Genomic DNA, 26,132 nt, shown 5'->3' with positions numbered 1-26,132 from the left:
ATTCCTTCTTCTCTATTTCCTCTATCTTAATGGACCATATCGGTCAAGAGAGAAATAGTTAAGCACATATAGAATGCGTGTGAATTCCTTCCTCTCTCTTTCCTCTATCTTGACGGACATCGAATTAGTAGAAGATCATAAGCTAAAAGAAGAAGTTCATTTCGAATTAGTGACGAAATTCATGAAAAACACCGCAATCCAAGTCCAAACTTGCAGCTAAAACTCAAGAGTAAAGAATGAACAGACATGGTGCCCAAATTTGCAGCTCAAACTCGAGAAAAAAATGAACAGACACAGCGCGTGTACCGGCCCGTGAAAAGAACCGCGTGTAAAATCGCGTGTACTGTCTGTGCACACAGACCAGACGCGAGTCTACACGCGCTGCTACACGCGGTACCGACGATAAAAATTTTGAAAGGGACCGACCACCGAAACGGTCAGATGTACTTATAAATTCTATCCTCTGTCGCTTTCAGGTACACATAGCACGGGTGGAAAGAAAGAAAGCGACAGATTTGCCAAAATAAACAAACGACAACCAACCTCTTTGAAAAGTCTTTGAAAAGTGAGTTCGTTGATTCTTGCTTCTCTCTCCCTTTCTGTGTTGTCTGCACCCTTTGCTTCTTTTGGGTAGTCCAAGAGGGAGAAGGCTGGTTGGAAGAGGCAGGTTCGGGGGTTTGGAAGAGCTGGAGGCAGAGGTACTGTAGCGACAAAGAAAGAAGAAGAAGAAGTGTTTTGAAAGAGGGCTTTTGAAAGAGGCATAGGATGTGTATGATTTCACTAAAAACTGATCCTACTTCTGTATTGGTTATTTTGGACATAGCATGTCATCATCCTCTTCAAGCAGTTCTGGTGAGGATGAGACAATGCGTCATCGTGATCGCGACGTGTGGCTGGCACAAAGGATCAAGTGTACGTGTAATCGATGTCAAGGGTGCATTGTACGAGCGCGTCGAATTACATTGAATCACATCTCGATGTATGGAGAATGGATTCAAACAGGTTTAGAGGTGAGAAGATGTGAATTGAAAGTATTAAAATAACTCATGGTGTGCAAATTAATGGAGCGCGTTGTAATATATATACTGTGATTGAAGCAGGATGCAGTACCACACCCTAACATGGTGCCATACGCACGGCGAGAGCATGCAAAGCGTCGACGAGATGATGCTGGAGCTTCGGGATCTGTTGTCGGAGATGAGTGGGAAAGGGATGACAATAGCCCTGCACCCCACGAAGTTGTGGAAGAGGAAGTGTTTGATGACATGGTGCGGAATCTTTTTAGGGATGATCGCAAAGGTGTGGACGACAATGATATGGAACAAGAGCATCTCTACAACGCTTCATCGACACCGGTTTTTGAAGGGTGCACATTCTCTATTTTACGTGCTTCACTTGAACTGCTCAATATACAAACAGTTTATGGATGGAGCAATGCAAGTCTTGACGCATTATTGAAGTAAGCATTGTAACTTGCAAATTTGAGTTAGTGGTTTTTGGTTTACAGTATAGGGTTTAGGGTTATGGGCTAATTGATGATATTGGATGCAGGCTATTATCAAACATGCTTCCAAAGGGGAATAGACTACCCACCTCAAGAGACAAAGCGAGGCGCTATGTGACATCTCTTGGAGGATTGGATTATGATCTCATACATGCATGAGTCAATGATTGCATTCTCTTTCGTGGGACGCATAAGGAGGCTCGACAGTGTCCCACTTGTGGTGAAGCAAGGTATAGAACAGATGTGAAGAGTTTTGATGTACCTCGTAAAGTCTTGCGACACTTTCCGTTAATTCCTCGCATCAAACACATGTTCAAGTGCAAATCCATAGCAGAGCTCATGTCATGGCATTCCTCGCATCGATCAGATGATGGCATGTGGAGAATTCCTGCAGACACTCCTGCTTGGAAGCATATTGAAGATGAGTGGCCCAGCTTTAAAACAGAGCCCAGAAACTTGAGACTTGGCCTAGGTATGGATGGAGTGAATCCGTTTGGTTTCAAGAGCACCGCATACAGCGTGTGGCCGGTTGTGTTGGTGAATTACAACTTTCCACCATCAATGGCGATCAAGAAGGGACATCTTATGTTATCCCTTCTGATTCCAGGGAAACATAAAGTCAAGCATATGGATGTTTATCTTGAACCGTTGATTGATGAGTTGGAGGAACTATGGAGAGGTGTTGCGGTAGTGGACATTAGTAGGCCTCCCTCCTCTCGACACTTCGACTTAAAAGCAGTGTTGATGTGGACAATGCATGACTTTCCAGGATACAGCGATTGTTCTGGTAAGAATTCTAACTACCTCCCGACTCTAATACTACTAGCTATATCAATTATAACTATTGACTTTATTATTCTAACTTTTTTTTTATTTTAACAGGTTTGAGGACATCGGGTAAACATGCATGTCCTATATGTGGCCCTTCATTGGTACATGAGTATGCTGATGGTTTGTGTAAGACCATATTCGATAATCATCATCGATTTCTCCCATCAGATCACCCTAAATATGCTCCTAGTAAGAGGAACATTCATCCACAGACACTTCGTGCAAAAGATTGGAAGCGTATTTGGGAGTCTTCAAATGTTCTTCCTCCAGATGGCATGAACAGGTACATCTCCATTGTTTTCAATCTTGTTTTGTGTAGTCTCTAAAGTTGGAATAAAGATGACAGTCTGCAATCCCTTGTGTAGGTACTCCATTTTTTTCCGGCTACCATATTGGACCCATCTCAAGATCAACCATCTTCTTGATCCCATGCACATCTTCAAGAATGTGGGATCTAGTATTTGGGAACATGTTATTGGTAAAAGAGACAATGTTAGCGTACGGGAGGACTTGCAGGTCGCAGGACGTATGCGTCAAGCTTGGCCACGAGAGGAGGGTGGGCACGTTCGTCTTCCGCCTGCTCCCTGGATTATATCAAAGAAGGAGGAGAAGCAGGTAAAGCAAGCCATCACCACTTTGCGTACTCCCACTGGATGCATGAGATCGTTGAAGGGAGCGTTTACAACCACTAAGAAAAGAGGGGTTGAGCAACTACATGGGTTGAAGTCCCACGATTGGCACAAGATGCTCCAAGTAAGTGTTTTCCAATTATTGTAGGTTGAAATTAAATTTTGTAATGCCCTAACCCAAATATACATGTGCTCTTATGTGCACAGTTCATACTACCTACTAGCATCGACCATTGTGCAGACAGGAGTTTGAAAAGATGTATTTATAAGATGGGCGAGCTTGTGAGGTATGTAAATCCCATGTAAGATCACCCTTCATTATACCTTGCAAAATGAATGTGCATGAGGTATAACGTACTGTGCATTTATTTTTCAGATATGTTAGTTCCAAAGCAATTGATCCAGCCACATTGGATGATGCGCGTGTTATGGCAATGGAGGTGGTTTGTATGGTAGAGGAGACTTTTCCGCGAACCATTCTCACAAGTCAACTACATCTCATTGTGCATTTAGTGGATGAAATTGCTTTATGTGGCACTGTGCATGCCCGTTGGATGTTCTTCCTAGAGCGCTTCATGAAGACCTTAAAAGACTTTGTGAGGCAAAGTGCAAGGCCCGAAGGAAGCATGGCTGAGGGTTGGTTGATACAAGAGTCTCTTGTATATATATCAGAATTTCTTGATCAGGTGGATAGCTCTTTGCCGCGACTATGGAGCAATGAAGAGGACTTGAGGATGACGTCTATTGTGCCTCAAGGAAAAGGACAGAGCAAAGTAATTGAGAGAACATTGATTGATGATCTTAATTTCACTTGCATCCTTAATAGTGATGTGATGAGCAGATGGGTTACAAGATACGAGGATGCAAAGACAAAAAGGCAAGCAGACAGAGCTCTCTTTCGGAGGCAACATGGCTCTCGTAAGGCGTACCCTAAGCATCTAGCAACACTTCCGAATGATATTCATGTTGATTGGTTGCATGAGGAAATGGAGAGAGTAGAGAGAGATGAGGGGCTGCATATCACGGCGGAAGAATGGGAGTATGCACGAGGATGCATGTTAAAGGTACATAGAACAAATGTAAATTTGCATTCTTTGTAAGTGATTGGCTTTTCATATTTATTCACATTAATTGCTTACATAGATATTGCTTATATTTTGGTCCAGTGCACTATGTTCAATGCTATATGGTGTGAAGGCAAGCATTTTCGAACACAAAGAATAGATGAAAAGAGGAATACACAAGATTGCGGTGTCATTAGTAGCTTTGAGGGAGCCAATGGAAAAATGGATGATTATTGTGGCACAATCCAAGACATATACAGACTTGACTTTCGCCGCTTCTTTGTGTATGTTTTGGATGTCAAATGGCAAATGAACGTGGTGGAAAAAGGGCCTAATGCAACGATAAAACGCCATGCAAGTGGCTATGTAACTATTGACTCTACAAAGTTTTGGCAAACAAAGAAAGATAGGCTCGTATTGCCACAACAATGTGAGCAGGTATGCATTTTTTTACAAATGTGTTTCATGTACATATATATTTAAGCTCGCGCACCCCTTGACTTTTGATATGCTAATTAATTAATGAATTATGTGTATTTGAGCAGGTTATCTATCTGCCAATGGTGCATGACAGTAAATGGTGGTATGTCATCCCTATTGCACCACGTTCCAAAGTAATGTATAATACATTCACTGATATGGAGCATATGGAGGATGTGGCAAGCCGCAAAGAAGATGATGTCGAACATGCCAATGTAGATGATCATGATAATGAGGATGAGCGTGCCATTTCTCATGATCATGAGGATGACCCTTCCATTGAGGATGATGGTGATGATGATGAGAATGATCAAGGCATCGGTATCATTATCAATGGGCAAAATAGCGATAGTAGAATAAATTTAATCGTAGCCTTACAAATTGATCAAATGGATATTGATGTTGATCGTTTGGCAAGGATGGATCTTATTGAAGATGAGATCGAACCCTAACCAATCCATCACTGTATTGTTCCAAATTCATGACATTTCTATTGTATACTTTGTCTTTCAATAACCATATGAAGATATATTTTTCAATATATTACGTTGTTGTAAGTGCATGTAGTGGGATTTTGTAATGGTTTGTAAACACTGCAATGCACAATGACATTTTTAAAACTTAATGGTTTTCTGTTTTGAAAAGAAATGGATTTCTGTAGTTAGGCTCTGTGTCGCGTGTAACAGAGCATGTATTATGACAGACTTAACGCGCAAATACACGCGCCCTCACATGCAATTATACACGCGCCTGATACTGCTGTAACTATACACGACCATACACGCGCTCGTAACTTGGCGCATATACACGCGCTGTTACATGCATGTATACACGCGCCCGATATTGCTGTAAGTATAAACGACCATACACGCGCCCGTAACTTTTCGCGTGTAATGGACGCGTGTATGGCGGCATTGTGTTGTAGTGAATGCATGGCCAGGCTCGTCTCATGCGACCAATGTTACGTAAATCCTCCCTTACATTGACTGAATCACGAGCCCCTATCAAGTGATCCCATAATGTAGATACAACATTTTTGAATATATGCATGGGGTTCAACAGGTGATTGATCTTGAGTTCAGTCCAGTACAAAAGACAAAAAAATATAGAGAACCTAACAAACAAACAATATATTATGTAAACAATTCATCATGCTAAATACTTTAAAGTCAATCGAGAGAAATGCACTTTTTATCGACTCATGTCGAGTGGAGGGTGGCTGTCGGCATTAATCCATCTCTCCTTCCAATCTCAAATGGTTAGAGATTGTGAAGTCATTCAATTAGTAGGGAGAACATATTTGCGATGGTCAATAGGACGAAATCAATAATGATTGTCGTAGATAACCTTCTTTAAACATGCTGGCCTAGAGCGAACTAGAGAGGGACCGCAAATAGGACGTGCATGATATCCTGATGTAGTTAAACCTGAACAAATAAGTGAATTAATAAAATGCAATTGATTCAAGTCTTGAATTTCAAATATAGAGTTATATACATGTACCTGAACACTCTCTGTATCCTAAAAAGTCATGCATGGTCCACAATAACGTGGCCTTCAATGTGAAATCTCTAGAGGATGCAGATGCGCTTGTATCTTGCACCTCAATACCTTCCCATAACATTTCTAACTCTTCAATCAAAGGCTCTAAGTAAATGTCCATGTTTTTTACCTCATGCTTTCCAGGAATCAAAAGGGACAACATTACATGTCCCTTTTTAATTGCCATGGATGGAGGAGTATTATAGTTCACCAGTACCACTGGCCATACACTATATGATGTGCTTTTGATGCCAAATGGATTGATTCCATCCATACCTAAACCAAATCTCAAATTTCTTGGCTCTTCTTTGAAAACGGGCCATAAATTATCTATATGTTACCATGTCGATATGTGTGCAGGGATCCTCCATTTTCCATCACTTGAACGATGACTAGCATGCCATGACATGAGCTTTCCAATAGACTTACACTTGAACATAAGTTTTATACGTGGAACAATCGGAAAATGTCTGAAAACCTTACGAGGCACATCCATTGACTTCATCTCCACTTCGTATCTTGATTCGCCACAAACAGGATACTCTTGTGCGAACTCATGAATCCCACGAAATAAGACAAAATCATTAACTCATGCATGGATTTTGACATAATCGAGGCCTCCCAGAGATGTCAAGTAATGTCTTTCTTGCTCTCTCTTAGTTGGCAATTTGTTTCCTTTTAGAAGCATTTGTGATAATAACCTACATATATTTTTAAAAGTGAGTTAAAAAACCACCAACATATATTTCTGTCTGATTTCAAAATAGAACAATTAATATTATGATTCATAAGCCAAACTGAATTGATACCTACTTCAATAACGCATCCAAACTGACATTACTCCATCCATAAATTTTTTGCAAGTTAAGTATCTGGAGGAACGCACGAAGAACGGAGTACGTACAACCTTCATATAACGGAGCAGATGACACTACGTATAGTGGATCATCTGGCTTCGTAGAGTGACCTTCTCCCTGAACCGGTTGCAAAAATAGATAGTGTACCATATTGTCCAAAATCTCATCCTCTACGACTTGATGGGGCATTTCATGAGGGCTACTATCATGGTCGTCAGTCTCCACTCTTCATGAAGATTCTGCCTCCTCGCTCGACGTTTTGCAGCCTCTCGACGCTTGGGAGGGAGCATCTGAGGATTTGACACCGCATCCTGCTTAACCACAAAAGGGAGTTTCATGTACGTTGATATATATTGAGTAACATAGACTAGCAATCTTAGTGTTAAAGAAAAACAATGAATACGGGTGATTTTTCTCGGTCCCATTCTCCATACATGCTGAGGTGTGACAATGCAACTCGACGTGCTCGGAAAATACACCCTCGACAACGATCACACATGCATTTAATTTTTCGTCGTAGCCATGCATCTCGATTATGAAGATGTAATGTTTCATCCTCATTTGAGGATGTGCTCGTTGACTCATCAGCATGCACCGCACTAGGTGATGACGACGACATGATTAAATCTAATTCATGACAACATCAAAATATTTGTGATTCATATGTTTACATAAAAACTTCAAGCTAGCGTATTAATTATTCTAAGATCTCAATTTTAAATACACAAAACTCATCATAAATACATTAAAACTTATTATAAGAATTCACTATCAAAACTTATCTTAAAATCAAAAAATTATGATAAAACCTAAATGCGCGTCTATATCTATGTTTACGTACACTTCTAAATAAGCGTCTATTTTCGCATCTAAGTTCGTGTCTATACGCGCATTTACGTAAACTTAGACGTGCATATACATGACAAAATAGATGCATACGTCAAAATTTAAAAGATACTTAAATCATTTCTTTTCAAACTGTGCCTTTTCTTTCCTACGTTTTTTGCGGTTCTGAAGCTTGAGTTTAGCCGACATGCAGTCTCTTCATGCCTCACCTAGTCTTTTCATGCCTCACCTCCTCATGACTCACCTCTTCTTTCATTTCAAACACACAAGAGGGGAAAAAGGAAAGCCAATGAGAGGAAGAAAGAGAGAACAAGAGAGAGGAGAACAAGAGGAAGAAGAAGCAAAGGGAAGAGACAACAAGCAGGAAGCAAGCATCAAGGGAGAGTAACTCACCAAGGAGAGGAAGAAGGAGAAGGAAGAAGTGCCACCACCCGCCACACCAAACAGCCAAGGTGAGTCCCCTCTCTCTCTCTCTCTCTCTCTCTCTCTCTCTCTCTCTCTCTCTCTCTCTCTCTCTCTCTCTCTCTCTCTCTCTTACGTCTGTGTATTAGGATTTATGATTGCATTTTGTAAATCATGAATGGCAGTCGTTGGGCCGAAATCAACCGGCTGAGCGTGTTTACCAACGCGTCTACATTTTAGTGTAGACGCAGGGATCGACGCGAAGAAATGTTTTCTCTCATTGCGTCTGAGGCCGCATCTTAGAGCATGTGTATTCTGCGTCGAAGATGTGAGAATATACGCACTCTGCACAGAAGAGGCATTGACCTAGAAATCGCATCTGATAGTGCGTCTATACTGCATCTCAGATGCGGATATATATGTGCTCCGAACAGAGGGTTGACTTAGGAACGCGTCTGAGAGTGCGTTTATCCTACATTTTATACGCAGTTATACAAGCGCCAGCCAGCTCTGATAAAAAACAATTTTCATTGCCTAAACAATATATTTTTGCAATGATGAATGTGACCAATCCCATGTTTGTGTTTATAAGTTTTCTTGATTCAGGTAGACGCGCTAGTAGACGCACAAAATAAATTGAATAAATAACAATTTTGGTTTTTTATGCGCTTGTATTCACGCATGTATATGTGTGTCTGTTGCGTGTCTATTTCTGCGTGTAAATTTCTTAATACATGGAATTATAGATGCGAATTTGTAGACGCGCAAATAGACGGGCAGGTAGACGCGCCCGTAAGATTTTATCTATATTCAAAAATCACATCTAAAAGTGCATCTAAGAGGCCTTTTTGTTGTAGTGATGGAAAGCATTATGTGATTTTATACTAGTATTTTCCCTTTAAACAAAATTTTCATTTGTATACTATATTGTTCATAGCTTTTATTTGAAAACATAAACCATCAAGGTGTGCATAATTAAGTGGTTCAAGATTTTTCTTTATTGTAGTATTGTTTGTTTAGTCCTTTGAGAACACATTGTTTATATTTTAGTTAATCTCTTCTGACACAATAATAATAGTGAGTGATTCCTACTACCCTCACATGAGAATATCACACAAATAAACTAATGGCATACACTCTCTTAATATTGGTTACATCACAATGTAATATTACTTGGGTATGAAATAAAGAATACTTGAGATACAAAATAAGCATTTGCAAGTAGCCAAAATCAAGCTACTCTAAAGACACTATCAAGATTTAAAAAAAAACAAAGGTGATGTAATCACAAGGGCTCACCTTATGAATTTTTATGTTTTTTTGTTTGATAAAATGTAATATATGTTGTTGAATGTTCTAAATATGGACAATATATAGTTCTTAGTTTTTTTGTTTATTCATATATTTTCGTATTCCTTTATGTTTATGACATATTTTCAGGTGGTGGTTTATTGTTAGTCTGTGGCCTTTTATTGATGTGTATCCTATATACCCATTAGCATGAACCTAATGATTAGTTGTTGTGTTCTTTCTTCTTGGAGACAATATTTTATCTTACATGATCATGTGGTTACCAAGGAAATCTTCCTTATGTTGTTGGAAGCTACAAATATCTAAGGGCACAAGTAACAAATTTTCTAGATTTACATTTGTAATATCTTGGTTTATGGTTTTCCATATTGTATTTGGTTGTAGTCTTTCTATTTCTTTGTTGACTTCTTGGTCTAGTTCTATTTGGGATGGTTGTATGGGATGTAACAAGTAGAGATTGTTTGGATCTTTAGTATGTGATAATGTAGTGTATATTAGACCATGTATTTTTATAGTTGTGGAACTAAATGCACTTGTTTAAATTGTGAGTCCTTGTGCATGATGTATTGTTTATGCTACAACTAGTTGCAATGGGAATTGTATTTGGCTTATTATGTTGTTATGGTTTTGTTCTATTTGAAACAGTTTTTTGATTCGAGAAATTGGAGTCCAATTAGTGTCACAACTATATATATATCATCTCTCACTTGACTTGGGTCTCACCTATATATACTAACTCTACATCAATATGAATCATTCTTTGGGAGCATGTCTTGTATATCTCTCTCGTACTCTCTCTCTCTCTCAACATGGTATCAGAGCTATGGATGCGTAGCAACAATAAGGAAGATAAGTTGTTTCATTATTTTATATTGTTTTGGGCGACCTGTCTTGCCCAGTTCAACCTATTGATGTGATGAATGACAATTCTCGGATTTACTGATGGCCTGTTATTTGAACAATGGAAAATTGATCATACTGATTGGATTCGTTGTGACAAAGCGGCTCGTTGTTATATATATTATCAGCACTTCCTGACTCACTTATGTTGGATGTCTTTCATCTGGAAACCTCTCATGTTGTTTGGGAGTATCTTATCTCAACGTTTGAGAAGAAATCGGTCACCAAAATTTCATATCTCCAAACTCGTTTAAAGAATCTTCAATATAAGGCTGGTACTTCTGTGCACTCTCATATTGAGGCTTTTAAAGACATTATCAATCAGCTTGGTGTTGCTGGCGCTCCTATTGCTAAAAATCAGATTGTTACTCAACTTCTTCATACCATCAAAGATCCTTTATATGACAATATCATCACTATTTTGTCTAACAAGGATGATATCCACTTTGACAAAGAATTTATATCTCTTATTGAATATTCTCAACATCATGAGCATCATTTGAAAAAATCTGATGCTGTTTTGGTCACTCGTGAACAAAGGGATTTTGATGCTGCTTTTGTTGCTCGCAAGCGTCCCGCTTCACGTTTTCAATAGGGTGGAAGCCCTAATCAAGGTGGTAAATCTTCTCCTCTTGCTTATCCTAATAAACATTGTTCTTATTGTGATAAGAAAGGCCATGTGGCTTTTGATATGCTGGGCATGTCAATATGATGAGGAGCATGAAGTTACTACAAAGCAACCTCGCCCGTCCAAAATTTTTGCTCCTTGTGATTATTATGCACATACAGATCATCCATCTCATCGTTGTTATAAATGCATATACGATGAAGAACGTTCTCGAGATTATATTGTTCAACAAACTACAACTGATGATGTTCATACTCATTAGGAGCTCAAATTCATCCATCATGATATCTCTCCAGAGAAGGTACTTCATGTTCATGATGGTTCTCTATTCATCATTGATTTAGGTGCCACTCGAAACAGGACATACCAATCGCAGTGGCTTCACAATTATCATTATCTTCATGTCAAGAAGTTTGTTTACCTTGCGGATGATACGACTTGTCAAGTCAAAGGAGTGGGTGATTTATATCTAGGGACTGTTTCATCCACTAGAATATTAAGAGGAGTTCTTCATGATTCCAGATTTGCAAAGAAATCTTCTTTTTGTTTCTCATCTAGTTGATCTTGGTTTGTTTGTTGGCTTTGATCATAATCAATGTCGTATAGAGAAAGAAAGACATACTATAGCAGTGGCTCCTCGACATGGTAATCTATTTGAGCTATCATTGAACGATACGATTGCAAATGTTGTTACTGCCCCTGGAGATGCAGATTGCAAATTATGGCATCAACGATTTGCACACTCCGATTTTGCCAAAATTCTTGATCTTCATCGTCATGGTCTTGTGCAAGGTATGGATCTTAAATTTCATCCACGTATGGGAATATATGAGTACTGTGCACTTGGAAAACACTATCGTTAACCTTTTCACACTTCTACTTCATCACATTCCTGTGCTCTCTTGGATTTGGTTCATACCGATATTTGCGGTCCTTTTCCTGCCGTAAAGTCTCAATATCGATATTTTATAACTTTCATTGATGATTTCTCACGGTACACACATGTCTATCTTCTTTGAGATAAGTCTGAGGCTTTATCTATATTTAAAAAATACAAGATAAGTGTGGAGCTTTAAACTGGATTCTCTATAAAAACTCTTCGCAGTGACAATGGCGGTGAATATGTATCCAATCTATTTGATGGCTTTTATAAGGATCAAGGTATTCATCATGAGTTTACAGTTCCTTATTCTCCTCAGCAAAATGGTATTGCTTAGCGCAAAAATCTCACTATTCTTAATGCTATACGTTGCATGCTTATACACTGGTCTGTCTCGAAAGTTTTGGACTGAAGCACTTCTAACGGCCGTTTCTATTCAAAATCATCTTCCAACAACTGCACTTGTTGGTAAAATTCCTATAAAAATCTGGACAGGAAAGACACCTTCAGTCTCTCACTTTCACACATTTGGCTGCATTGCTTATATTCATGTGCCCAAGGACACTCGACATAAGTTGGATCCTCCAGGTTTGAAGGTTATTTTTCTTGGTTATTCAGATCATTCCAAAGGTTACAGATGCTAGGAGGCATATTTCACGGTGGATTCCGTGCCACGGTGGATTTCGTGAGGTTTTACGGTGGATTCCGTAAACTTTGATGACCGGGGCTCATACACAAAGTGGATTCTTTGTGTGAGAAATTGATGGGGATGCCTATCCTTTTTGGGCGTTTCATTAATTTAGTGTGTACATGGGTGATTCCGTAAAATGCATATTAAATTAATAAACGTTTATGAGTTTAGAGTGCGCGCTCGTAATAAATTAAGGTTAGGATTGATTTCTAACCAGTTGATTTATTTATGTAGCTGAAGACTTCTAGGTATTCACTTTTGTCGGTTTAATTGTATTATTTTACTAATGATTGTGAATGCTTCAGTTGATGTGTAGAGATAGCAGCAGTGGCGGAGGAAAGCATTGGAGGATAGCGAGTATTCGATTTATCATTTATATTTTGATAGGCGCATACCTTAGGCATGGCGCCTATATTTTTTTGCGTCTATTTATTGAGGCGTTGGATATTTATTTATTATTTTGTATGCACATGGGCGCACGATTATGTTATTTGTACTTGGACATTGTATTGGGTATGCCTGACTCTTTGGGTCCCGCCCATTAGCTTTATTTCTATTTTGTGCTAAAGCAAACTCAAAAGCTAAAAGCTTGTTATTTTGTAATTTGGGCTATTATTTGAGCTTGAAAATGATTAATACATAAAATACATGCTTTGTGGAGCGCTCACACAAGGCATGGGGGGAGATTGCACCCAATTGGTCTCTTGTTCATGTCGTGCATGCTTTTTACCTTGAGTTTTGTGCAAAAAGTAGAGTTCTTTTGTTCTTGGGGACCTTCCGGCATTCACTACGCGAGCGTACAGCATCTAATCTGTGCACCAGTGGTATCAGAGCGAAGCTGAGATGGAGAGCTTCCAATCGCTACCCATCTTGTGCAAAGGCGGAGCTCTTGGAACGATCGAGCTCTACGGTCAATCTCATCGCGAACGGTTGATACGGGTGGATTCGTGGCGATCAAGAACCTCTGTTGCCATCCTCAGATTGCGAAGGACCGGCCTACAACGACGGAGGATCACTCCTACATCCTCCTCTCCAAAACGTTTTTCCACAGTCATACAGAGATAAGTCTCAAAAAATTTCATAATCTTCATAAGCTTAATAAGCTTAGTTTAAGCTTAAAAAGCTTAAACCTTTCAATTCGTTAATTTGGCACCTCAGAGTATGTCCGCGAGATTTTCGCCAGGTTGAAAAAAACGCCCCCCCTTAAAATTCGTCGTTTTAATTTCTATAAGCTGAAAGCTTAATCACTTAAGCTTCCAATCACACAAAATCTCCCAAGTTCTACAAGTCTACAAAGTTCAAGTTTTGCAAGTCCTGGTACTCTGCAAGTCACATAAGTCTGCAACTCTGCAAGTCAGACAAGTCATCTGAAGTCAAAATTGACTTCTGTTCAAAACTCATAGAAGGGCTATTCCTGCGCAGAAACTCCGAACTGAAAAGTTGTTCATTGGAAGGTACTCTTCACATACGTAGGTTTGCTGAACCCGTTTCAGCATGCGCAAAAGATTAAAACACAGATTTTTCAAAGCTTACAAATCTCGCAATAGCCAAAGACGAAGATTGTGAAAGCCACACACAAAAATATATAAGCCTTGTGCACCCGATCTTCAGCTACGCTCATCCCGCTAATTGGATTTTGAGAGTGTGAGGTTTTTTGAAGTTTTGCAGGATGACGGAACCACATATGGATGATTTAATGGCTGAAGGTGATCTACCTGAACCTACAATGGAGCAAAAGCTGGATTTAATTATGATGCAGTTGGATGAAGAACGATGAGCTAGGCAAGCATTACAAGTTCAATTGGCTAATTTACAAAGATCGACTACCGACAAAGAGGAACCTCAATCTGAAAACCTTATTCGACATACCATCGAGCGACTCTCGAAGCTCAATCTATCCGCAAGGAAACAAAGATAAGTAAAAGAAATTTCAAATTCTGTACTTTCAATGGCACCCAAGATGGAAAAACTGTTCTTGCATTCATCTGTCAGTTTGATGATTACTTTCATGAGGAAACATACACAGAAAAAGATAAAATCAAGTGTGTCACTAATCATTTAGTGGATAGAGCATCTCTTTGGTGGACCGTGGTTCGTAAAAGTGTAGATTGCCCCACTACCTGGGAGAATTTCAAGAAGAAGTTTATGCAGAATTTCCTTCCTCCACAATTCCATGAAAAATCCATAAAGCAATGGGACCTTCTTCAGCAACGAGATCGTGAGCCTATTCCTCAGTACACTGAACGCTTTTGAAATGCATTACTCCAGTTACGCATGCTTGAAGACGTACCTGAAGCGACACACAAGCACAAGTATATGTCTGGATTACTTGGGCATTACTACGCTGAAGTTAATATGTTCAAGCCTGCAACTCTTGAAGATGCAATTTCATTAGCTCATGACACTGAAGACAAGCTTCGAGGAAGAGACAAGCGTCCACAGCAATTCCAAGCCAATGGTAACTATGGATCTAAGCAATTCAACTCAAATTTTAGAAGATTTAATCAAGGTCGTTTTCCTTCATCATCTTTTCGTAAAAATTGGACAAAACCACGTGCTTTACCATCCAATACCAACCAAAACCCCAAGCCCATTCCACAGCCAAATCCTAATATCCCTAGACTTCCTGCCATTGCAAACAATGTAACCAAAACCAAACCTATAGTGTGTTATAAATGCCACCAACTTGAACATCTAGCAGCCAATTGCCAATCGAAGAAGCCACCTGTCCATATCAACTACCTTGGAGAAATGGAAGATGACGAACATGAAGAAATGCTTGATTTCACGGAAGATGAAGATAACATTACTACTCCTTCGGATACTTTACCAGGTATGCCAACTCCACATTCTTTATTGACAATGAAATGTTTAGTGCATGGAAAAGAAAAGATTATTTTGCATGATGATGGTAGTACTCATGATTTTATTTCTGCAAAGTTAGTGAAAGAATTGAAATTACAGACTGTACCTACGCATTATCGCATTAAAGCAGCATTCTTAGGCACTAGGTATAATAGAACACAGGAAGTGCATGATTTAGAAATTCAAATTGGTGAATACACTGAAAGAATGAATTTTCTAGTTGTACCATTACAGTCCAGTGATATTATCTTAGGTATGCCTTGGCGTCATTAGCATAACCCTGATATAGATTATTCCACACATTCGATTAATATTCAATTTCAAGGAAAACATATTACATTGTATGGTATGCATCATCTAATGCTTTTCCACTGCTTTCGCATACTCAAGCTAAATGTGCATTACGCAAAAGTAGTAAATCTTACCTCATTTGGGTGAATGAACTGCAAGTTAAAGAAAATCATATGCACCCTAGGCATAAAGAATTTCTTGCACACTTTAAAGACTGTTTTGCAGAAGATCTACCACTTGGTTTACCTCCTTCACATCCAGAAGACCATAAAATAGATTTGATTCCTGGTACACAACCACCTTGTAAAGCACCGTATAGGCATAACCAAATAGAGCAAAAAGAAATTCAAAATCAAGTTGAGGAATTACTAAATAGAGGATTGATTAGATCTAGTAGTTCTCCATTTGGTGCACCTGTTTTGTTAGTAAAGAAGAAAAATAATACTTATTGTATGTGCATTGATTATCGTGCTTTAAATAAGATCACAGTAAAGAATAGATATCAAATTCCTAGAGTCGATGACCTTATGGATAAACTGTAAGGTTCTGCCATATTTAGTAAAATAGACCTTAAATCTGATTATCATTAGGTGAGATTAGATAAGTCTGACATATTCAAGACTGCATTTAGAACACAATTTGGTCATTATGAATTTTTAGTGATGCCTTTCGGATTGACGAATGCACCTGCTACATTTAGTAGAATGATGAACCGTATATTTTTGAAATATCAGCATTGTGTTATTAACTTCTTTGATGATATTTTGGTGTTTAGTCAAAATGAGAAAGAACATTATGAGCATTTGTCATTGGTTTTCAAGTTATTGAAAGATAATCAACTGTATGCCAATCCAGAAAAGAGTGAGTTCTTTAAAACAAAAATTGAATATTTAGGTCATATCGTATCATCTGATGGTATTAAGATTGACTCTAAGAAAATAGAAGCAATATTGAATTGGCCTATACCTAAAAATGTGCATGAGTTACGATCTTTTCTAAGTCTTGCTAGTTTCTACAGAAAATTTGTACGTAATTTTTCATTACTTGCTTTGCCTTTGACTAAACTTTTGAAGAAAGGTATTGTTTATCATTGGTCCGATAATCAACAGAAATCCTTTGACTTATTGAAGCATGCATTAACTCATGCTCCTGTATTACAACTGCATGTTAATAGACCATTCTTTTTAGTAGTGACTGATGCTAGCGGATCTGGAATAGGAGCCGTACTTATGCAAGACAATCATCCTATAGCCTATTCTAGTTGTAAACTGAAACCCTCCGAACTTAAATATTCCACATATGATAAAGAATTATTAGCTGTAGTACAAGCTTTAAGACAATGGAAACACTGCTTAATGGATTCTGAATTTTGATTAAGACTGATCAACAAAGTATTAGACATTTACTTAGCCAATCCCAATATCTGACCGACATATCAAATGGGCAGCCTTTATTAAGAGTTTTCATCCTATCATTCAATATCAACCCGGTAAAGAAAATGTAGTGGCCGATGCATTAAGTAGAAGACCTGCCATTCATAATATTTCTGTTATATCATTTGATTCTTTAACTCCTATGAAAGATACTTATCATCAGGACATTACTTTTCATGCTGATTGGAATAAATTAGTTGAAAATAGCTGGATTCCTATTGATTCAGTGTCTTATAACGATGGATTCATGTTTTATGAAAAGAGATTATGTGTTACAGTTTCATTTAGATCTTTTGTTTTGAATGAGATTCATTGTCCTCCATATCAAGGTCATAGAGGTATCATATCTACTTTACGTACATTAACTGAAGATTTTTATTGGCCACATATGGACACTGATGTATCTTTGTTTCTGAATGTTTGATTTGTCAAAGAGTTAAGAGACATCACGGTAAACAGTATGGATTACTTATGCCTTTATCTATTCCATCCAGACCATGGGAATAAATTTCTATGGATTTTATTACTAGTTTACTTAATACTAAAGCTAACCATGATATGATTTGGACTGTAGTAGACAGGTTTAGTAAACAAGCATATTTCATTCCACGTAAGAAAACTTTAACAGCATCATAGGCAGCACAATTGTTTTTGAAAACTGTTTTTACTAACCATGGATTACCAAAAGTTATTATTTTTAATCGTGATTCTAGATTTTGTAACAACTTTTGGATTACTTTGTTTGCTAACCTAGGCACAAAAATCGATTTCTCATTTGCATTTCATCCTGAAACTAATGGACAAACAGAAGCCACTAATAGTACTATTCTAGATCTTTTACGTACTTATACTACTTCTAAACCACAGACATGGGATACACATTTGCATTTATTACAGTTTGCACATAACAATACACCACACACATCTACAAAGAAAGCACCGTTTGAAGTGATTTATGGTTATAGATTGTCTACACCTGTTGCATCTTTATCAAATAGAATTCAGAGTGCTGATGATATTGCTAGTATGCACCCTACTATTTTTGATGAGGTTAAAGACATGATTGCCAAAGCCCAGCAATCATATACCAAGCAAGCCAATAAGAAAAGACAAGCAATGAATTTCAAAGTTGATGACTATGTTTGGTTGAGAATAGAAAAACGTAGATTACAAAGTGTAGATAGACACCCAGTTGTCAAATTAGCCCCTAGATTCTATGGACCATTTAATATCATTCACAAAATTAATGACAATGCATTCAAGTTAGAATTACCACCTCATTGGAAAATTCACAACACATTTTACATTAGTTTATTACGACCCTTTAGAGGCCAATTACCTGTACACCCTCTTTATGAAAACCCACCTTTGTTAGAGGAAGAGACTGAAATACTTGAACTTGAAGCTATCATAGATACTGACTTTACGACTACTAGAACTGGCCGAAGATATTCTAGATATCTAGTCAAATTTAAGAACCATCCTGTAGAGGAAGCCCAATGGATGCACGTTAGAGACTTAAATGCTTTCCCCACTCTGCTAGCTCCACATCGAGCTAATAGCAATTGAGGTCAATTGCTATCCCACCCCGGGGGTATGATGCCAGGAGGCATATTTCACGGTGGATTCCATGAGGTTTTACGGTGGATTCCGTAAACTTTGATGACCGGGGCTCATACACAAAGTGGATTCTTTGTGTGAGAAGTTGATGGGGACGCCTATCTTTTTCGGGCGTTTCATTAATTTAGTGTGTACATGGGTGATTCCATAGCGGGTGATTCCGTAAAATGCATATTAAATTAATAAACGTTTATGAGTTTAGAGTGCGCACTCGTAATAAATTAAGGTTAGGATTGATTTCTAACCAGTTAATTTATTTATGTAGCTGAAGACTGCTAGGTATTCACTTTTGTTAGTTTAATTGTATTATTTTACTAACGATTATGAATGCTTCAGTTGATATGTAGAGATAGCAGCAGTGGCGGAGGAAAGCATTGGAGGATAGCGGGTATTCGATTTATCATTTATATTTTGATGGGCGCATACCTTAGGCATGGCACCTATATTTTGTCACGCCTATTTATTGAGGCGTTGGATATTTATTTATTATTTTGTATACGGATGGGCGCACGATTATGTTATTTGTACTTGGACATTGTATTGGGTATGCCTAACTCTTTGGGCACCGCCCATTAGCTTTATTTCTATTTTGTGCTAAAGCAAACTCAAAAGCTAAAAGCTTGTTATTTTGTAATTTGGGCTATTATTTGAGCTTGAAGATGATTAATACATAAAATACATGCTTTGTGGAGCTCTCACACAAGGCATGGGGGGTGATTGCACCCAATTAGTCTCTTGTTCATATCGTGCATGCTTTTTACCTTGAGTTTTGTGCAAAAAGTAGAGTTCTTTTCTTCTTGGGGACCTTCCGGCATTCAGTACGCGAGCGTACAACATCCAATCTGTGCGCCAGTTACAAATTTTATGATCCTTCTACTCAAAAGGTTATTATTAGTCGTGATGCTATATTTGATGAGAAGATTATGGGTGGCACATGGTCGTCAGATGTTTCAAATGATACACAGTCTTTGCTTAGTGCATTTCCTTACTTGCTTTGTGAGTCTACTAATTCTGATGATCATAAACCTCCTTCACCTCCAAAGAAGATTGATGAAAATTTGGAGATATATGTTGATCTTCCTATTGAGATAGAGCATGGATTCTATTCTATTGAATATGATGTCTGTCCAAGAGGATCCAATATCGTATATGGAAGCTATCAATTCGTCTCAAAGGGATCAATGGCAAGAAGCTATGCAAGCTGAGTACGATTCTTTAATCTCCAAAGGTACATGGATTCTTACTGAACTCCCCCCAAATCATGTTCCTATCAAATGTAAATGGGTTTATAAAACCAAGACCAAAGCTCATGACATGTTGCAAAAGGTTACTCGCAGATTGCAAGAGTAGATTATCAAGAAACATTTTCTCCAGTTGTGCGCTCCACAACTCTTCATATACTTTTGGCTTTTGCAACACTATTTGATCTAAAAATTCACCAAATGGATGTTAAAATGGCTTTTCTCAATGGATATCTTGAAGAAGAAATCTATATGGAGCAACCTGAAGTTTTTATGATTGCAGGAAAGGAGCATCTTGTATGCTAGCTTCATCATGCATTATATGGATTGAAGCTAGCCTCTCGTGCTTAGTATATTAAGATTGATTAGTTCCTCACATCTAAAGGTTTTGTTACATGTTTTGCTGACCCAAATCTTTACATCAAAAGGGAGGACAAATGTAGTATTATTCTTGCTCTATATGTTGATGATACTATTCTTGTGTCAAATAATATTACACTCTACCAACACTCCCATTCTTTCGAGCTCTACCAAGGGTACATCTGCAACAAGCAATGAAGAATCAGCCATTCATCAACCGTTTGTAAATCTTGTTGGTTGTCTTCAATTTATTGGTTTAAACATAAGACCAGATATTTTATTTGCAGCTAACTTTTTGGGACAGTATCTTTCTTCCCCTTCCACTATTCATTGGAGTGCTGCAAAACATATTCTTAAGTACCTCAAGGGTACTAAGGAGTTTGGTCTTATTTATCATCGTCGAGAGGATTCTTCTTTATCTTCTTTAACTTCTCTTGACCTTATTGGATATAGAGATGCTGATTGGGCAAGTTCACATTTATCCATGTGATCTACAAGTGGGAATTGTTTCTTTGTAAATGGATATTTGGTTTCTTGGTCCAGCAAGAACAACGATGTGTTGTGGTTTCTATAATTGAGGCCGAATATGTTGCTGCATCATTAGCAACTCGCGAGCTAGTTTGGCTTTGACAACTACTTGCAGATTTGGGACATCCTTCATCATCTAGTACACCTCTTCGATGCGACAAACAAAGTGCTATTAGTCTTACCAAAGACTATATACAACATAGTAAATCAAAGCATATTGCTATTCATTATCATTATGTTTGACATGAAGTCAAGAAAGGTTCCATTATGGTGGAGCATTGTCCCAGTGATCAAATGGTTGCAGACATCTTCACAAAAGCTCTTAGTGAAGCTCGCTTTAGTTCATTAAGACATGCACTTGGTATTGTTCCAAGTTCTTGTCTCATACTTGTTGTCAACTTCAGAATAGGAGAAATGAGACAAGAAGGAAAAGCTCTTTTGTTTTCGTCCAAGAAGGGTGAATGATACTTGAACTAAACTCTAGAGTTTGGAAGTGCTCTTTAGCACATCTAAGCATGGGTTGTTATGACTAGCTAGTGAAACAGGCACTTTATTCGTTTTGGATATTAGTATTAGTACTACATTTGCTGGTATTATCCATCCTCTATTTACACCATGATCATAATACAACATAAGAAAAGTCTCAAGTAGCTTGGATTATGCCTCAGGAGGTGGAGTAATAGCTAAAACATTTTTGCCATAATATGCTCAGCTTGATGGGGTGAAGCCTCCTATTGTGTAAAATAATATCTATATAATTTTCTAGTTGGAAATTTTATGCATAATTTCCTTCTTAGAAATTGACATAAGTAGGAATGTACAAACTAAGAAAAATGAAAGATTTTCTAGTTAGAGAAAAATTAGAATCACATAGGAACATTCCTTTATAGGAAAATTATCATATATAGGGAAATTTCCATATGTAAGGAAACATAGGAAAATTTCGCTATCTCCCCACATAGGAAATTTTTCTTACATAGGAAGGAAAGAAAAGGGAATTCCCTCTCAATTCCCTAGTTAAAAATACATGTAAGTAGGGAAAGTAAATAATAGGGAAACTAGATATGTGATTCCCTCTTTGAAAGGGAATTCCCTCTTTCTTCCTATGTAGGAAATGATTAAAAGTTCCTTTTGTGCACGTGTTTTTCTTCCAAGCATCCTTCTTGTGGTCTAAAGAGCAAGGTAGCCTTGTAATTGCTCTGATTTTACTCTAGAACACAATATTAGTGAGTTTGGAAATCTCCCAATTCCCATTTTATGAATACTAAAAAGATGGCACCCGAATAACATGCCCATAAGTTTCTCAAAACTATATGATGTGACCTATCATTGGAAAGCGCTTGAAAAATGGAATCTATTGAGCTATAGAGTGCTTGATTTGGAGTTGTAGTGTTCAAGTTATGACAAATCCAAAGATTTGACCATGTGTCCCAAACTTATGGGAAATTCCCATTTTCCCCAATATGGTATTCTAGGGACTTAGCTATACTTATATGAGCTCATCCCTAATGAATTACTCTCTAGAACATCGGCTTTGCAAGAACAAGCTCATGATCGCCTTTAGGATGCATGTTGAGGGGAGGGCCTTTGTAAAACCAGGAGATAAGAATGGTAAAGAAGCATGAAATGGCTAGTAAGATTGCTACATGGCAAAAATTATCCTTGTTGGAAAGGAGGTTATTATGGGCAAATGCAAGGGATTAAAAGCATATTGATTTTTTCACCCATGGGTGATTCTTGATCATGGAAGGAGAAAAATAAGTGAGGAAAAGCCTTTGGGGACATTGCCATGCACAAGGCATGTGGAGGAGGGGATGTCAAGAAGGGAAGAGGATCATAGTTGTGGGTCGCAATATTATCTTACCATTGGTGACATCAACATGATCATCATCTTCAAGAATGGTCTCCTTTTGCCTGACTTCATATTGCTAGTACATCCTCAATGAGATGCTTAACAAGATGGCACTCCCAAGTGATTGGAATATACTTGCCATGATCCTTAATAGCTGAGAAGAAAGCCACTACTAGTATAGGCTTGTAGCAATCAACATTTGGTTAGAAGAATTGCATCATGATATTTTTGCCACAAAGGTTCTCGTGACACTATGAACTAGAAATATGAACATTTGCAGTAATTTCCCAGCTTAAACATCATTATGGAGAGCATGTAAAGCTTTGGACAACCATGATAAGATTTGAACCTTAACACAATCAACCTCTTCATAAAATCAAAGGGAGTGTGAAGGCCTAGAAGTCAAAGAAGAAATCATGGAGGCTACTAAGAACAACACATCTCTTTCATGATGTGCAATCCCAATTGACATGGTCCTATTAGTTCATCCAAGTAGTTGAAAATTGTTACAAGAGCATGATGCCATACTAAATTTATTTTTCTCATCTCTGCTATCAAAGCAGCAATCATCATCCATAACCCTTGAAACTAGAGAAAAAGGATGAGGACATGCAACATGAATTATCTTAGGTGATATTATATAACCTACTTAATCTCCACACCTACATTTCAAGCTCTTCAAGTTTCTTTTCAAATTATCCTTTTTCTTAGGACTCCACTTCTCTAATTAAAGAACTACATTAAGAGCCTTATCAATTTCATGTTGAGATCCTTATACATTGTCAATTCAAGGATCTTCTAATCAAGAATTTAATAAGCCACTGAAACCCCTTGAGTTCTCACCTCTTATGCATCTATCTCTTGTGAACCACATTCAAAGGAGTTGTGTATTAGGTTTTATCTTGAGCTCTATGCTGTAAAAACTAGGGGTTACACTCGATGGTCTTGCATTGTTAGATTCTTTGCTAGCTAAGTTGAGGTGTATTTGACTCGAGTCATAGTCTCCTTGAGGGCTAATTGTCGGGAGAGAAATCAAGTTAATAGTTAATCTCCTAGACTATTTTATATGAGTTTTTGCTACTCATTAATAGGATCTGATAGGGCATATACTCTAGAGTTTCATAGCTTCTTTCTTGGGTTTTTTAAGTACATACAAATATTTTAAAGGAAAGTTACCTACTTACTAGCTCTTGCCTTGTAAATGATGTTTATAATAATACTATTGATGCTTTAAGGTGCCATGCAGAGGATGCCTTGGAAGAGCTTGAAGAGGATGAGATGAACATTGCATATGCAAACTTCATGAGTGCTTATGAGGAAGCCTTTGAGACTCATGTATTACTTGATGTAGTGAATCAACTGGATATTGAAAAATTGATGCATGCACATGATGCACAGGACGTGCTTGTAGTCTATGAAAATGTTCAAAAGTCAGAGGATATACATATATAGGATGATGGACGTGATGCTATATAAGTTTAGAATGTGTCATCTCCTTTGATAGATGGAAATATGATTTCTTCATATGCCATGACAAGCAATCTAGAGGTGTGAGAGGCTATGGACATGTGTGATATCTTTTTGAAACTTGGACAAACAAACACCATTCAATGATTTCTTGTTTTGTGTTTTTGTATTTTATTGAAGCAATTGCCTAGAAATGGAGCTTTTCTAGGTGATGGTTACTTTGATTGGGAAGATAAATTGAACTTAATATTGTGTGTGTGTGTGTGTGTGTGTGTGTGCGTCTCTCTCTCTCTCTCTCTCTCTCTCTCTCTCTCTCTCTCTCTCTCTCAGTAGTGCTCTAACACTAAATGTGAGGCAATACACATCAAAACATCAAGTGCATTAGCAAGGCAATAGGTATGAATGTCATGTACTATTGTTTGTTTCCAAGGGTGTCACAAATCCTTTAATTTCTAATAAGAAGTTTGGCCTATTAAAAAAAGTAGGGAGAATTCCTAACTTTTTGATTGACATGATTTGTAGAAAATGAGCAACGCACAAATTATTTTATTACATGCTATTCATGTGATTCTCTTGTTAGTATGTCTTAAACAAATTTTTAATGTCTGCACCTTGTTTACCATTATTGAGACCATTAAATATTATTGTGATTAAGTTATTGGGATGATTAAATATTATCATGGTTGTTGAATGTGGAAAGCACTTATGTGATTTTATATTGCCCCTTAATAAAAAAAATTATTTGTGTACCATTGTATTGATAGCTTTTATTTGAAAACATAAACTATCAAAGTGTAAGAAACTAAGCGGTTCGAGCTTTCTCTTCATGGTAGTATTGTTTGCTCAGCTCTTTGAGATCACTTTGATTAGATTTTAGTTAATTGTTTGTGACATAGTGATAATAATAGTTAGTGATTCGTACTACCCTTGCATGAGAACATGACACAAATTAACTAATGAGAAACGCTCTCTTAATATTGGTCACATTAAAATGCAATATTAAATGGGTATGAAATAAACAATACTTGAGATAAAAAATACGCATTTGCAAGCAACAAAAATTAAGCTCCTCCAAACACACTGTCAAAGATTTTCAAAAAACAAAAGGCGATGCTATTGCGCACCCTTGTTGATAAGCCGTTATTGCATGAAGAAAAAGTGCTGCGAGACCCTTGCTAAGTTCTAACTCTGAGCTTCAATCAGCGCCACGCGAATGTTTTTCAAACCGGGCTATTCAATAGAACAGAAATGAACGTTAGGGTTGCCCGCCAAGAGGACTAATAATAACGAGGTGCTTTACGCTGATTTAGAATCAGCGGGAGCTGGCGCAGGACGGAGACGTTGCTTTTTGTACGACAGAAAATGGAAAAGCAAAAGAGTTCCCTCTCTCTCATTCATTCATTACGTTACAAGACGCCGCATGTCGTATGCAGCGTCAATTTAAGTTGGGTCGACGCTCAGGATTCTGCACGCAGCTATATTGCCCACTGCTACTGCTGATGCGCGCACTAGTACAGACTATTGACTTGTCTCCTGCTGCAACACTAGCAGGAGCTGCTGGCTCTCCTTCCAATATTTGTGTGCTAGTATCCCCTCCACCGGCCATAATATAATACATCTCATCAGCCCCGATCATTAACCGTGCTAGCTTCTGAATCAGCTAATTACTGGCGGTTGTACCACAAAATAAGGAAAGTTGATCGGGTACATGTTGCTCATATAGCTACCAAGAGGAGTACTATAGTGGCCGCTCTGCTAGCGCAATTCTCGATTAGGATGAAGATGAAGGTGATGCTGATGGCGGCTACGTTGCTAGCATTGAATGATGCCCATAACATTATTAATGTCCGAGCGCAAACAATGACGGGCTCGCCGTCGGCTTATCTGGATCCTCAGAACGGAGCGCGGGC

The 26,132-nt window shown here is 38.0% G+C and overlaps 1 pseudogene; it reads left to right on the top strand.

Moving 5' to 3' along the window:
* The first annotated feature begins 1,564 nt into the window (after positions 1 to 1,564).
* On the top strand, positions 1,565 to 24,207 carry LOC148031481 (uncharacterized; annotated as a pseudogene).
* The last annotated feature ends 1,925 nt before the right edge of the window (positions 24,208 to 26,132 follow it).

The sequence above is a fragment of the Lygodium microphyllum genome, chromosome 9, assembly GCF_053477565.2.
Source record: "Lygodium microphyllum isolate KBCC chromosome 9, Lygodium_microphyllum_v1.1.10, whole genome shotgun sequence".
Classification (NCBI taxonomy): Eukaryota; Viridiplantae; Streptophyta; class Polypodiopsida; order Schizaeales; family Lygodiaceae; genus Lygodium; species Lygodium microphyllum.
The sequence above is the reverse complement of the archived record's forward strand: the minus strand, read 5'-3'. Positions and strand labels throughout refer to the sequence as shown.